Raw genomic sequence first — 13,854 nt, forward strand, 5'->3', positions numbered from 1 at the left:
AAAATTATGCACGTTGTTGACAAATCCATTTTCTAAATAAAATGTTATCTGGACCCTAATGAGAAAAGCAGACTAACAAGGGAGCTTTAGTCTATACACACTCATTTAAACCTTCAAAAACAATTCTCCAACACTGTGAGATCTTTTCCATAATTTATTTCAGGATTTACGAGGAGTCAGATCCCAAGTCTCTTTGGAGGAGGTGGTGAATCTTTTTCTTCTCCATTCCCAGTCATCCTTAAGACCTGACCTCCCATCTTTGAGAAGGTCACTGAGTCCCTCATTTAGAATCGTATGCAGGAACCACCTCTCCATCTTCCCTCTCAGAGTGCTCTTAGAACATTAGCATGTCTGGGATTCTGACTCCTAAGGACCGAGCAGGGACCAGTGTGAATTCCCAGGCTTACTTACTTCCAGGTTTTGTTTCTTACTGTTGGTCTGGTTTGTTTGAATTACCTGTATTCCTTCAATTGAAAAATAATATTTTGGATAACCTAGGCCAATGCCTTCATTTTACAAGCGATATAAACCAAAGTGAGAAAAGAGGAGTGACTTACTCAGGTTGTGGCAGAACTGAGACTGCATTCTAGCCGTGCAGAGCAACGTCAGCCTGTATCCTGCCATCCACTTTCAAAACTTAGAATCATATGAAGTTAGGACTATAAGTAACTTCAAGGACTTCTATTCCATTTCAGGGTCACAAATCTTTCTATGAGGGGAAAAAAAAAAAACATACACATGTGCACACAGCCTGAAAATTTTGCACACAACAATAGGAGATGCATGTAGCACCTGAAGCTCATTGTGGGCTGATGAGTCCCTCAACCCCAGGCTAAGAACCACCAATCTAGTCCAACAACATCATTTTACAGATGATGAAATCTAAACAAACAAACTTACTCACAGTCCCATTGTGGGTTAAGGACAGTTCCAGGACTGGATACCTGGTGTCCACACTAAAAGTTCCAAGGGGAACAGTGGAAAGGTTTTGGATTTGGAGATGTACATAGCAATCTGGAGATGAGAAGTGATACAGCATGACCTGGAAGACCCCAGGCTTCTTGTAAGCACTACTATAAATAGGGAGAAAAGGCAAGTTGGGGTTAAGCCTAATGGTCTTCAAGGCATACGGTGGTGCCGGCTTCTATTATGTGTGGGGTGGGCTTGTTCTTGGACCCTGTTTTTACTTCTGCCTGTGAAAGTGTGGGTCGGAGAAGGTCATGATTGCTGGACCTCAGAACCCTCGAGGCTTTTGCCTGCTAGTTTTCCTAGAGGAGATGTCCCTCCATCCCCCAGGGAGGAAGGGGTGGCAGAAAGATCTAAGTACCTCCTCCAGTGCACTTTCTCCGTCTCACTGGGCACCTAGGACATAAGACTGATCCTCTTTATACTCGATAAGACCGTATCCAGACTCAACAAGTCCATGAGACCTCCAAGTCACCTGAAATGAGCGAATCATTTGCTTTCATAAAATCAGTTCAGGGCTTCCCTGGTGGCGCAGTGGTTGAGAGTCCACCTGCCGATGCAGGGGACACGGGTTCATGCCCTGGTCCGGGAAGATCCGGAAAGATCCCACATGTTGCGGAGCGGCTGGGCCCGTGAGCCATGGCTGCTGGGCTAGCGTGTCCAGAGCCTGTGCTCCGCAATGGGAGAGGCCACAACGGTGAGAGGCCCGCGTACTGCAAAAAAAAAAAAAAAAAAAAAAAAAAAATCAGTTCACTTTTTCATGTGTAAACCTGTTTTCATTTAACATCTTCCACATTTAATGAATTCCAACTTTCTCAGCGTCAAAGCTCACTCAGTCATTTCACTTTTGCCTGGACTCCTGAAATAATACCCAAACCATAGTACTTCTCAAGTACTCTACTTGAATGACTTACAAATGCGTGAGCATTTCAAAGATTCTCCCTCACCCTTCATACTAATGTAAGTTTTAGATTCTTGAAGTTACCTCGTACTGTCTCGGTGCCGCCTCCTCACTACTATTGCCCCTTTCCCTCACCAATCTCTAAATGTCCAAGTCCTTCTTCAACCCCTAGCTAATTTATTTGTTTTTTAGCAAGTATTTGTTAAATGCCTATTGTGTTTTAGGGGAAAAAAACAACGAGGAAAAATGTAGGCAATATACTTTGTAAGATATTTCTTTTTTTAAAAATAAATTTATTTATTTATTTTTGGCTCCGTTGGGTCTTCGTTGCTTTGCGCGGGCTTTCTGTAGTTGCGGCGAGCGGGGGCTACTCTTTGTTGCGTCGCGCGGGCTTCTCACTGTGATGGCTTCTCTTGTTGAGGAGCTCTAGGCGCGCGGGCTTCAGTAGTTGCGGCTCGTGGGCTCTAGAGTGCCAGCTTAGTAGTTGTGGTGCATGGGATTAGTTGCTCTGCGACATTTGGTATCTTCCCGGACCAGGGCTCGAACACGTGTGCCCTGCATTGGCAGGAGGATTCTTAACCACTGTGCCACCAGGGAAGTCCAATACTTTGTAAGATATTTCTAAAGACACATGGTAACTCCTATTAGCAAGACCATGATATTCCTGCTCCTCCCTTTGTAGAAAGCACTGATATAAAAGTAGGAGCGTATTGCACATAAGTGGCATCTTTTAGAGAGGCATTGTACTAGAAAATATTTTTTATTAGACTCCCCATCCCACCTGCACAAAGGAGGGAAGAAACCATGCAAAGGCAATGAAGATCTTTAGGTGTATAGACAAGTAGAGAGGGGGGTCCACTCTGGATGAGATAAGGCATCCAGGGACATGTTTCCTCAAAGCACAGGATCTAACTTGTCAGATCATGAAGGAACTGCCAAACACAAATCCTCAGGACCATTCCCCACCTACCCTTAGTCTCTACTCTTTCTTGGAAGCTTAATGCAAGGTTTCGGGGAAGAAAACTGTTATTTATGTAAGTCCTACTCTATTTTAGAACACTTTCATATAAAATATCACATATGACTCTTTGAATAGTCTTCTCAAATATATAATTACTATTTTAAGGACGATAAAACTAAAACAGAGAGGTATGTAACTCGCTTATGGACACACAGCTAGTGAAGGCAAAACTGGGATTCAATACTTTGTAGTTTATTGTTCTTGCTGGCACATGAAAGGAGGCAGGCGGAATAAAGCAGTATGTGCCCCAGCTCTTTGTCTCTTATCCTGAGGGTTTCAGATGTTGTTATTAACTGTGAGGGATAAAGCCCAACAGTTTAGGCTGGGAATATGGAGGGCAGGAGAATATGGAGCAACTTGGGTTGAGCAGATTTGCTCCCTCAGAAACCCCCTGAGAAAACGATTTGTCTGGAGCCAGAAATCAGAAGCAGTGGCCTCTCAGAGGGGAAGCCAGCTTAAAAGGAAGCAGAGGGCTCTTCTGTTAGAGTCCAAGGAAACTCCCAGAACTTGATCTGATCCCTTAAGGGTGTTCTCAACAGAAACCAAAGGATATCCTTTGCCAAGAGCATAATTCTTGCAATAAGTGAGAACTAAAGATAAAAACACTTCTGGTAATAACCATTCGTCCGTAAGAATAATACATAATACCTTCCTAGTTGTTCCTTCTATATGAGAATCTATACCTGCCAACTATTATACTAACTTTCTGACTGTATAGCTGTCCAGCACCCTCCAAGAACATTGTGTTCATGGGTCGTTCCAATGATAGGATAGAGTTCACCTGAATATGTCATAGGATTCAAGCAAACTTTGTAAACTGGTTCAGAAGGTTGAATAGGGCTCTATATTTAATTTTCATTCAGCACTGAAACATTCTGATTGATTCAGTATATCATAAAAGCAGTTGTCAGATACAGAATTAAGACTGTTTCCTTAATGGACCCTGCCTGTAGACGTTATCCATGCTGTAGAAAGCTGTTATAGAGGGACTGACCAGGATGCCAATAGGTTTTTCCTCCTCTAATGTAGTGATGCTAATTAGCAGTTTTGAATCTCTTATTGCAGGTGAGCCCAGCTTCAAGGGCTGACATTCATTAAGGATATGGATACTGCTGACCTCCTACCTTTCACATACCTTCGGACCAAAGGATCACACGGGCTGCTGGATTAGGGCTGCCATGGGCTTGTTTGGACGTGCACTGTTGGAGAGCACGCAGCAGAGGTAACAGAATTCAGTTATGGTTTTTAATTCTGTAAATTAAGCTTAAAATGAAAAGAAAATGACCAGTCAGTAGGCTAGGATCAAAATGTAGGTCCAGGCTCTGTACACAAAGGGGAAGTGTGAGACTTGGAAAATAAACTTTTATTTTGCAATCTCTTGTCCCCACCAACTTTTAATATGTAACTGTTTCGATCTGCTTCCAGATCAGTGTCCCTTTGTAAACACATGTGAAATTTGAGTACAAAGAGACGAACAGCAATGCATCACTTAGCTGCATCAATATTTTATGCAGTTGATCATGTAAGAATCAGAAGCAGATTTAGCCTTCTCTGTGGACTGTAGGGACTAAGGTTCTGTTGACCACATTTCCACTTCACAAACAGAGCTATCCAACCAAGACTTGTTTACAAACTGGAAATGTGCTCAAACACACTGTCCCTGATATTTTGTTTGCTCTTCTAGGCTGACAAATTGCTAACTTTAGAGTTATTTCTACAATACTAGATACATATATAATTAGGAAAATAGAAGAAACAAAGTCGTGATAGGGAAACATCTCTGATGATATCTGATCATTAGAAATTGCTATTTGGGGGGATAAAACACAAGAAATGTAGTAATTTCTATAATATTTTCCAATATTTACTAATTTTAAAGTAAGACATAGGTTTCATGTTTATATGCACTTCACTTTATTTATTTCACTATAATAAGGGACTTAGAAATCAAGATCCAAATGTCAGTAGCCAGAATTATTGAAAATGGTCTAAGCCAAAAGAGAGGCGAAGCTAGGATTTGCAAATTTCTTTTATTTATTTCTCCCCATTCTATACTTATAACAACCACTAAAGAGAGTCATGGGTTATATTCTCCTCACTTTATAAATAAGGAGCAAAAGCTTTAGAACAATTGTATGCATAGCAAAAACAACACTGCACTACAAGTTCCACCAACTGAACCTCTATTTAATTATAATGTCTTTGGTAATCCAGTTAATTCCTGTATGCTTCTGTTTTCTCATCTGTAAACTCTGGAGCAGGAATTTATTTTGAAATCTATGAGGTGCTGAAATTTTTAAAAAGTGATAGTTTCTTGACAGACCCAGGATCACATTATAGTCACTGGTAGAATGGGAGTAGTACCCAGCCCTCCAGAGTTTGACCATTATCCAGATGATGAAACATTTCTGAAATTAAAAGCTGAGCTGCAAAAAATATATAGTTCTTTGCTTTGATCTTTCATTCCAAGTCATTGGAAACATGCAAAACTCACAATCTAACTTGAAGACAAATAATTCTATGAAAAGAGACAAATTTTGTTCATTTAGCAAAAATCACTAAAAGAACTAATTTAATAATTCTTGGATAAAGTTAATGTGTACAGGAAGTGGTACCATAATAATTTTTTTATAAGTATTGCCCTGATTAAAACTCACTCAATATATGGACCCAACTAATAAACATTTCTAGAGAAAATCATAGAACTGAGATATACTGAGTTGAATAGTGTCTCCCCAAAATTCATGCCTACCTAGAACCAGTGAATGTGGCCTTCTTTGGAAAGAGAGTCTCTGTACAGGTAATCAAGTTAACATTTACTGATGAAGTCTTATTATCCCACAAGTATTATGCAAAATGTAACTGATTTAATTACAAAGATTTTGTACTTTCTAACATGTAAAGCACCACATTATATAGTATATATCACATATTTTTGTGTCCATGCATAATTACTAGTTAAAATATTACAAAATTATTTCCCCAAACTTACAAACTTTACAACTGCTTTTTTTTTCAGAGATGGCATTTGATAATTAGATACAAGGAATGATCACTGCAGATGGCTAAGCTTTATAAGTAAGCCTCTGTTCTGCTAGTGATTGGACAATTCCAGAAGATAGCAATTCCATCTGATTGTGCTTAGAAGGGCTACGGCTTTTAGTGCATACACCAGCAGTACATTGGCCCCTTTGCTGTCGCTGAGACAAAATTACTGGAACATCCTTTATATTCTAATGATTTCTCCCCTTTCCCAAGATTACTCATTTGTCACTGTTTAAGGCTCTGGCAGGTGATCCATATTCAACTTTCTCCTATAAAATCTGATTGCGAAATTATAGTGTTACTTTTTTCTTGGTCCTTATACTCCTTTTAGGATTGAGAAAGGAAAAGATTTTTGTTGAATAAATTACATGGAGACAGTCCACTAGGTGTTTTGCGTATTTATCTCACTAAATCTTCCTAAAACAATCCTTCAAGGAAGGTATGGAGACTGGCGCTGAGGGGTCTTCAGATCCTCAGTCTAGTCGTGACTGCTGAGCACAGTTCTGCTTACTTCTAAAGTTCAGACTCTTTTCACTCTACTCCCTGGGAATGGCTTTAATAACAAACAAACACCATTTTTAAAATGAAATGTATTAGGTAGATAGGAGGCCTTCCCCTGGCTGAGTGTATACTTTGATAATATGCTTGGTTTCACATCAGTACTATCAGTCGATCTTCAAAATAGTGTTCCCCTATTTTCTATAAATGTGGTTTTATTCCAGAAGGACACCTCTCAACGTTTTGAAAGTAAACTAATGTTCAGGGCTTTATCTCAGCATATTGTTGAAATGTCTTGTTTATATGTCAGTTTTCTTATACTGCTTCATACAGAACACAAAAAACAATTGTTGATTTTTTATTTTTTCCTGGTTGACATACCCTTTACACAGAAAAGAATCCTAACTTTCAACTCCATTGACCCTATGTAAACTCTTCAAGTTCAAAACTGATTTTAAGTTTGACACTTTCTATTGCCTGCAATAGAAAGGTGAGGGAAATCTAAGATTAGACCTTCAAGTGTGGGAAAGAAAGATGTAATTGATAGAAAACAGGAGATGTGTGCCCCCGGCTCACTTCTACTGCAAAATGAAAACTACCATTTTGGACAGAGATCTTTTTAAAGACTGAAGAATACTGAAGAAAAAAATTTTAAGACTGTGATGAAAGTCCTCTTGTATATTTAACATGTTGACTAATTTATATACATCTATATATCCCTTAATGTAGAATTGGAACACATGATCTGAATATAAAACAAAATAATTGAAATCTGAAGTTTTCCAGAAAAATTTAAAGTTACATTTACAGAAGAATGAATAGTGTTTCCTAATTTAAGGAACAAGAATACTTCATAGTGTGGGAACTTGTTACAATTACATAATAATTTCTGCATTTACTTCTTAACCTTCTCTATCTCCCTTAAGAGTACACAGACATACAATGCTTTTTCTCTCTGTCGAAGAAGGTACTACAATTTCTAAAGCTGCCCATTGAGTGTTTCTGAGCCATAGTCAAAAGCTATTTCAAAATGAGGACAGATTTCTTTTCCCCCTGGGGACAGACAGCACGATGCTTCCTCAGCCCTGCATTCTAAGCCTTTTGTCCCTCAGATCTTGTTCAATCCTAGGCATAAAAAGATACTTCTTCTACTCTTAAAATGCTGACAGCAATCAAGGTGGGAGTACATCCATTTTTTATTCATTTCATGTTAAATTAAATCATCTGTAGTTTTTTAACAATGAATTTGGCCATACACTTAAAGAGAAACAAAACGAGTCCATTGGAAAAGAGACAACTACAAAATTGTTCTGATATGGGTCAAGAACTGGTCATTGTGAGTATAGTTGAATGTAATTATGACATACCTTTGTAAAATCCTGGCGTTGTCTCCACTCTCATCAAAGAGTGTGCATAGAGGATGCTTTAGATACCAATGGTTACAGCCATTTCATCTGCCTGACCCATCACTGTGTTTTCTCAAGGCTGGCTTGAGAAAACCAGCTCCCCCTCCATCGTATTTGCATCTGTTAGAGTAAAACAACAATGCATTCAGTTATTGTTGCAGAATTTTCCCAATATAGTGCCTTTTTCATATTCTCATAGAGTTTGAACAACCTGCAGATGAATTCTCACAACATCGCTTCAGACTTCCCACGTGGATTCAAACACAATATGCAATTATGTCATTTATATCAGTACAGAGAAACCAAGAAAGGTTAATGTTCCAAAGCTTTTAACGGAGTTCTTTCTGCATCATACCATTTTATTTCTCTGTGAGAAAAAAAATGCAGTTACAGATGGTAATAAAAGAGCTGAACCAAATAGGCCTGGATCATATTAGTGATATTGAGTCAAGCCTTGGCCCTCGGAAATATCCCTAACTTGCTACAATACAAGCACCCATGAAGCTACCAACATTCTTCTTCACTGTGTTTGGATTTTCTACCTATTTAACTTCCAGGATGGGATGGGGAGAGGGAGAAGGGAAGTAGTACATTTTGCATGTAAATCATTTGCTTTATAAAGAACAGCAGTGTTGGGAGCGGCTGGGCCCGTGAGCCATGGCCGCTGAGCCTGTGCGTCCGGAGCCTGTGCTCCGCAACGGGAGAGGTCACAACAGTGAGAGGCCGCGTACCGCAAAAAAAAAAAAAAAAAAAAAAAAGAACAGCAGTGTTGATAAGTTTCAAAAATTTCTAATATTAATCCCATTTTGAAATGAAAATAAAAAGAAATATTTTAATAACTCATCTTGACTTAACTATTATATTAGTGTTTTGGGGATGTGTCTATGTGTCTGTATGTGAATTTTTTATTGGAGTCACATGGCCATTGTAGATTTCTCTCCCCAGGACCAAGATTCCAGTTTGCTGCTTAGAAAAGGCTTGAGTTTTGCCAAGAGCAAATGCATAAACATTCCTATAGCATTACTGCTGTTCCCTGCTTGTCAACTTCCATACCAGGGCCCTGGCAAGGATAAGACTTCACACAAGGGAAGGCCAAGCAAACTTGTGGGTTTAGCAGAAGCCAGGGACTTACACAAGGACAGCTGTCAATGAGATACCAAGTTATGCAGCAGGAAGAAACATGGATCTAAGATGAGAGATGAAAATGGTACAGATGAACTTATTGGCAAAGCAGAAATAGAGTCACAGATGTAGAGAACAAACTTATGGTTACCAAGGGGGTAAGGGAGGGATGGGATGAACTGGGAGACTGGGATTGACATATATACACTACTACGTATAAAATAGATAACTAAGGAGAACCTACTTCGAGGTTAGATAACTAATAGATAACTATCGAGAGGTTAGATAACTAATAGATAACTAATGAGAACATAACTAATGAGAACTCAATGATCTGTGGTGACCTAAATGGGAAGGAAATCTAAAAAAGAGTAGATATATGTATACGTATAGCTGATTCACTTTGCTGTACAGCAGAAACTAATACAACATTGTAAAGCAACTAGTCTCCAATAAAAATTAATTTAAAAAATGAGAGATGAATGAGTAAAAGGAGGGCTGACAGAACTCAAGTTCTGAGGATCAAGATCTCAATATAGACGCAGACGTAGAGAATGGACTTGATGACACGGGGTTGGGGGAAGAGGAAGCTGGGACAAAGTGAGAGAGTGGCATGGACATATATACACTACCAAATGTAAAATAGATAGCTAGTGGGAAGCAGCCGCATAGCACAGGGAGATCAGCTCGGTGCTTTGTGTCCACCTAGAGGGGTGGGAGGGAGACGCAAGAGGGAGGAGATACGGGGATATATGTATATGTATAGCTGATTCACTTTGTTATACAGCAGAAACTAACACACCATTGTAAAGCAATTATACTCCAATAAAGATGTTTAAAAGAAAGAAAAAGATCTCAGCAGCAGAGATGGTGAGAACACTTGGGGCTATATCTAGGCACAGAGACACTTGAAGTCAAGGGTAGGAATCCAGAAAATTAAACATGGTACCCTCTTTAGCACAAAAAAGAAATGAACTATCTATGAAAAGATGTGGAGGAGTGGTGATTTTTTTGAAACGTATATAAAAAAATCACTGTGCTGTGTACCAGGAACTAACGGAGTGTTGTAGGTCAATTATACTTCAGAAACAAACTCACAGAAAAAGAGACTGGATTTGTGAGGTAGGGTGTAAAGGGAGAGGGAACTGGATGAAGGTGGTCAAAAGGGACAAACTCCCAGTTATAAGATAAGTAAGCACTAGGGATGTCATGTACAACATGATATATAGAATGAGCACGGCTGTATGTTCTATATGACAGCTGTTAAGAGAGTAAATCCTAAGGGTTCTCATCACAAGGAAAAAGTCTTTTTTTCTATTTCTTTAATTTTGCATCTATATGAGATGATGGAGTTTCACTAAACTTATTGTGGTCATCAGTTCATGAGGTATATAAGTCAACTCATCGTGCTGAGACTTATCCAGAGCTATCTGTTGATTATATTGCAATAAAACTGGAAGGACAAAAAAAAAAAGACACCATTGAGAAAATGAAAAGACCACTCAGAGAATGGGAGAAAACATGTGTAAGCCATATATTTGATAAGGGACTTATATCCAAGACATTAAAAAAACTCTTACAACACAACAACAAAATGACAAATAACCCAATTAAAAATGGGCAAATGATTTGAAGAGACATTTGTCCAAAGAAAATATACAAATAGCCAATAAGCATGAAAAGATGCTAAACATTAGTCATTTGGGAAATGTAAACCAAAACCACAATGAGATACCACTTCACACCTACCATGATGGCTAAAATCAAAAAGTTGCTCAGGTTGTGGAAAAACTGGAGCCTTCATATATTACTGTTGTAAATGTAAAATCATGCAGCTGCTTTAGGAAACAGTTTGAGAATTCCTCAAAGATTAAATCCAGAGATACCATATGACACAAACATTTTACTCCCAAATATATATCACAAGAGAATTAAAAACGTCTTCACACAAAATCTTGGACAGAAGTGTTCATAGCAGTCTTATTCATAATAGCCAAAAGGCAGAAACAATCCAAATGTTCATCAACTGATGAATGGATAAAGAAATGTGGTAGAGCTACACATTCGAATATTATTCAGACATAGAAAGGAATGAACTTCTGATACATACTACAGCACAGATGAACCATGAAAACGCTATGCTAAGTGAAAGAAGCCAGTCACAAAAGGTCACATATGTATTGACCCTTTGTATGAAATGTCCAGATCCATAGAGACTGAAAGTGAATTAGTGGTTGCCAGGGACTGGGGGAAGGAGGATGGGGAATGACTGCTAATGGGTACCGGGTTTCTTTTGGGGGTGATGTAAATGTTCTAGGATTAGATAGTGGTGATTGAGGCACAATTTTGTGAATATACTGAAAAAAACACTGAATTGTATGACTTAAAAGGGTGAGCTTTATGATATGTGAATTATGTTTCAATAAAGCTGTTTTGTTTATCAACTGGATTAAAGATCTAAATGTATTAAGACCTGAAACCATAAAACTCCTAGAAAAGAACATAGGCACAACATTCTTTGATACAAATTGTAGCAATATATTTTTTTTGATCTGTCTCTTAAGGCAAAAGAAATAAAAGCAAAAATAAACAAATGGGACCTAATTAAACTTAAAACCTTTTGCACAGCAAAGGAAAACATCAACAAGATGAAAAGACAACCTATGGTTTGGGAGAAAATATTTGCAAATAATATGATTGACCAGGGGTTAACATCCAAAGTATGTAAACAGCTTGTACAAGTCCATACTGAAAAAAACAATCAAAAAATGGGCAGAAGACCTGAATAGACATTTTTCCAAAGACATACAGATGGCTACCAGGCACATGAAAAGATGTTCAACATCACTAACTATTAGAGAAATGCAAATCGAATCAACAATGAGATATTACCTCACATCTGTCATAATGGTCATAATTAAAAAGTCTACATATGTTGGCAAGGCTGTAGAGAAAAGGAAACCCTTGTACACTGTTGGTGGGAATGTAAATTGGTGCAGCCACTATGGAAAATGGTATGGAAGTTCTTCAAAAAACTAAAAATAGAACTACCGCATGATCTGGCAATTCCACTCCTGGGTATATATCTAGAAAAAACAAAAACACGAATTTGAAAAGATACATGCATCCCAACGTTCATAGCAGCACAGCCATTTGCGGCAACATGGATGGACCTAGAAAATATTGTGCTTAGTGAAATAAATCAGAGAAAGACAAATTCTGTATGATATCACTTATATGTACAATCTAAAAACTAATGCAAATGAATGTATATGTAAAATAAAAACAGACTCAGAGATATAGAATACAAACTTGTGGTTACCAAGGGGAGAGGGAAGGGAGGAGAGACTAATTAGGAGTATTGGGTTAATAGATACAAACTCTGTCTCTGTCTCTCTGTCTCTCTCTCTCTCTATGTGAGGACACAGTGAGAAGGAGGCCATTTGAAAGCCAGGAAGAGAGCTTTCACCAGAACCCAACCATACTAGCACAGTGATCTCAGATTTGCAGTATCCAAAACAGTGGGAAAATAAATCTTCGTTCAAGTCACCCAGTCTATGGTATTTTGTTATGGCAGCCTTAGCCAACGAAAACAGGTGATATCTTTCAGGTCCCACTTCTCCTGAATGAATGTTCCTAAAGACTAATCTAAATGGGGTGGGAGGTGGGGAAACATAACCACTGCTTCCATTTAATCAGGTATGTTTGTCCAATAGGCATCGCTATCCAGACAGAGAGCATAGTTTTTGTGAAGGGAGGGGTGAGTGGTGCCTGAGTTGGGGTTAGGGGGTTCAATTCCATGGTTAGGTTAGGATTTCCCTTCTTGGAGGGAAGTTCCATTACCTATAAGGTTATAACCGACTTTCTATTAAAAGTGAGAATTAGGGTAGAAGGGTGGGAAATTAGGTAGGGAAACACCCTAGATCTCCTGGTGTGGTGCTTCCCTTGCCTGGGCCTAAATGCCCTGACAAGCTCAGTATAAATGGATGGATAGCTCTGCCTTAAAAGAGAAAGTTCTTGTTGTTTGGTCCCCCATTTATAACACAAACAAAGTAGTATTTTTATATTTAAATGTAAAAACAAAAAAATTATACATATGGGTGTGCAAATAAGTGTGTGTTTTTTCCTCAGGGAGAAAATACCATTCTGGTCACTGGGGAGTCAAATTTGAGATGAGAGGACTGGTTAGAAATAAGGATCTCCTTTGAGTGTGGGGAGGGGGTGGGAGAGCCAGTGCTTGAAAAGTTGGCTGTTTGGGGCTGTTATTCCCTCACCACCACTTCAGGGCTTCTCTGTGCCCTGCCCACACTTCTGGGGAGGCTGACAATGGTTAGTTAACAGATGGAAGCCCGTGCTAGCAATAGCAGTCACCTGAGCCCCCAGAGCTTTGGTTTAAAAGACACACATGAACACACAGGGGTTTGGAAATATGAGTTGGCTGGTCAACTTGAGCAAGTTACTGGGGTTATTTTCTGGTGGGACTAGCATGTCACTAAAGCAGGCCTTTTGATAGATTAAAAAAAAGTGTTTTTTAAAGCAAAACAAGTTTAGATTTTAATCATATTTGTAGGGTTTCTAAGTCTTTGTTTTACAGAATTGCTTGTTTGCTTCAGCTGTCTCCTTCCCATCTCTGCTCTTGGAGGAAATGGGAACAGGACTGGAGTCAAAACACTTGTAATTTTGTAACCTGGTGTCTATTCTCTGAGTCTGAAATATTCCCTTCCTTTGTTAAGATTCCTGAGGAGTTATTTTTTTTTCTTTTATAATAAAAACAAACCCCACCTTCGTCCGTACATTTCCCCTACTATTTCTGGCTAGTTTTGTGTTGCTGCGGCAGGCGGGCTGTGGTTTTCTCTTACCATGGCAACTTCTAATTGCCGTGTACAGTATGTTCA

Source organism: Delphinus delphis, chromosome 14 (assembly GCF_949987515.2).
Source record: "Delphinus delphis chromosome 14, mDelDel1.2, whole genome shotgun sequence".
NCBI lineage: Eukaryota > Metazoa > Chordata > Mammalia > Artiodactyla > Delphinidae > Delphinus > Delphinus delphis.